The sequence below is a fragment of the Cariama cristata genome, unplaced genomic scaffold (genome assembly GCF_000690535.1).
Source record: "Cariama cristata isolate BGI_N322 unplaced genomic scaffold, ASM69053v1 scaffold27064, whole genome shotgun sequence".
NCBI lineage: Eukaryota > Metazoa > Chordata > Aves > Cariamiformes > Cariamidae > Cariama > Cariama cristata.
Window position 1 is genome coordinate 121,509 of NW_009615234.1, and position 3,109 is coordinate 124,617.

Below are 3,109 nucleotides of genomic sequence, written 5' to 3' on the forward strand. Positions count from 1 at the left end.
GAAAGAGTGACTTCCATGCCGCAACAAAAAATAGGGTAGAACAAAAGAACAATGTCATATCAGCTTTAATTCTCACACCGTGTTGCCATCGAAAACCTCAAGATATGTCCATGAGTTTTACGTCATACGATAATCTAGTTCTATTCAGAACTACAGACGTAAACTCCACAATAGTAGTGAAACTTTTGCACTACACATCCATCTTGCTCTAAACTTGCCTGAGCAAGAAAATGTTTAATCCGGGTTAAAGAAAAGTAGTTTCTTTAACAAGCGAATTTACTTTTCCCATAGAAGTATTGATGAAGTAATTGAACCTAAGCATTAAATGGAGCACTGATGACTAAAATTTAGTTCCATTTTCATTAAGCCTACTATAGGGAAACAGTCAAATGAGCCTGAAATAAAAACAAATTCAAGCCTAATGTTACCACTCAATCTAACTACTAAAATTAACAGATGCACAAATTATAAAACCAGAAAAAGGCCACACATGCAGAAAAGAATGCAATTACTCCTATGCAGTTAAAAAGATCAACAACACAGACATTCTAGTTGTTACAATATGACAATTAAATATCCATAGGTACACTCAGCACTGGTTATAGCATTAGAAAACAGAGTTGAAGACAAGGCTAAGAGACTCCCTCAGGAGTCATTTCCCAGAAGAGAAGACAGATGAAAGTTTTACTCTGAATAATCTTCCATGTTGAGCAATTTAAAACAGATTTAAAAAAACAGGTAGTCAACAGTGTTATTCACCATTTATTTATGTTCTTAGTAAAAAGGCATGCAAAGCAAAAACACAATAATTCCTAAAATGCAGAATTCTGAAAGTCTTGACATTAGTTACAGCCATACCCTCTACAGTTGGGCAAAACCACATCCTTTAATACAAATCCACACCAACACCACCAAAGACAGCAATATTTCAAAGGAATAATTTAGCTCAAAGAATTTCCTTCCCCCAACATCAAAGCTCTAATATTACAAGCTCATTCCAAAGCCAGGAAGATCGTATTTGATGGCTGCCGCATGACCAGCTCTCATTGGCACAGGCAGTTCAGCCAAAAGTGCCTTTGCTGGTGAACTGAATTCTTCTAACAGCGTGCCTAGGTCTGCACAATCTCCTCTGATGGTGACATCCTACCACCAAGCACCACTCCTCTGCTGTGAGCAGCCTGGTATTACCTAACATACGCACCCTGCAAGCACAACGTTATCACGGGCCACAAAAGACAGCAGACAAGAGCAGGCTGTCACTGCTGGGGCTATTCCCTTGGCCTGCACTCTGTGCCCGTGAGACCCCTCAGTGTAAGGGCTGCCAGAGCAAGCTGGATTACATTCCACCTTCATCAAAACTTACAAAAGTTCCTGAAGAAAAATTTGGCAGCAGGTTTTTACTCTTTCGTTGGAATCATGAAGAGACAAAGTCTTATTTATGTAAGTTATAGTCAGCTCTTTTAAAGAGGTAACACCTCTTCCTCAGTAGCTAGAATAGCAACTCCTCCTCCTGCTGTTTTCACCTTCTAGCTTCCTTAGTAGCTAGAATAGCTAAATAGCCTAACGTTAATATTAATTTTATAAACCTCTGAGTTTCCTTTAATTTTCTACATCACTGCATCATCTGCATAAATACTATTTTTCTCATGTCAGTAAAGAATGAATTATTCTCAAAAAAAAATCACAGAAGTTATGCAATTTTTAATATTTCACCCTTTTAGTTTGATACTTTAGCTTCTCATTATTTACCATTCTTCTCAGACTCAAAATATTCACAAGTCTGAACACATATGAAAATGTCAGATTCATTACTAGGGCTTCCACTCCATACAACAGGGTTAAGCAGACAGAAGCAATCTCTTAATTTGCTCAAGACGCTTGACTTTGCATTTTTAGTAGAGTTATGGTCAACAATGGGGACAGTATGTTTTTACAATCTCTCACAAACTCCAGAATGAAATCAGAAATCCTTTGAGCAATTATACATACACTGTAAGCGGGTTACTTTTTTCTGGTAAGCACTGAAAACAGCAATTACATTAAGAAACTCACTCATTCTATTCCAAATTGCTAGAAAAGTAGTCTTAAATCTGAAGGATGCAATTTGACAGATTAGTGACCTCCAAAAACATAGTTCCTGATTTCACATGGAAAACAGTAACATTTAGATGTGTCTTCCCTTTTGTGTTCCAGCCAACATCCTGAGCTGACCATGGGAGCTCTTTATAAACGCAAACAAAATCTGAATGTAAATTGGGGGCCTATAAAGAGTACTGAATTTTGAACATTTTAAGACTAGAGCGCGATGCTGAATTTAAGGTTGAGGGACTTATCAAAACTGGTTTGAACCAGGTCACTGACACTAGGTTCTACAAAACAGAAATCTACTTCAATACTTAAGGATTATTATGATACACACGTGGCAAGCATCTTGCTTCTGAGGGAATATTTTTAAATTTGTGTTGTAGTTACAGTGTTGTGGTATGTTTCAGTGAGACATTCAAAATCTCCCATCATTATTCACCTGAACAGGAAACAGGATGAACTTGTATAGGACACAGAAAGTGCAGACAGTGTTCCAGAAAGTTCAGAGTTAAGTCTCTGATAAGTGCAATCCTTTAACCTTGCATTTGTTCATATACTGAGAAATACACTTTAATGAGGAGGACTCGAAAAAAAAAATTTTGGGGTTATTTGGAAGCATGCATAGAGATTAGAAAAATCTTCTAAGTAACAAAAGTTCTTCTACTATAGAATACAATAAAAAAGAAGATATTATCAGCATATACTGTATATACTGCAACAACATGGAGGTTAGCTCTTCAGAACTACTTTCAGTGCATAAAAGTAAACTCGACCAGCAGGAAGGTATTTCAGGAAAAAGGGCTGCCAAGGGTGGCAGAGTCAGACAAGGCTTTACGAAGTACCAAAAGAGCACTTGATCTCAGGTGTGCCTGACCGGCTCCCAGGGACGGGTTTCATGGAGATCCCTCTCCCAGTTAAAGCCCCACACCACGCGTACCTCCCTGCCACCTCTATTTCTAAACAAATCTCGCCACTTAAGTCTTAGCGGCAACTCCAGAGCGGTCTGGGAGTCCCCAAGACACTG

At 38.3% G+C, this 3,109-nt stretch overlaps 1 protein-coding gene across 1 annotated transcript in view; it reads right to left on the minus strand.

Annotated features, from left to right (window-relative positions):
• LOC104161348 (rab proteins geranylgeranyltransferase component A 1-like) overlaps window positions 1-3,109 on the minus strand; it is a 70,261-nt gene that overhangs the window by 66,941 nt on the left and 211 nt on the right. The gene's annotated exons all lie outside the window — the stretch shown is intronic.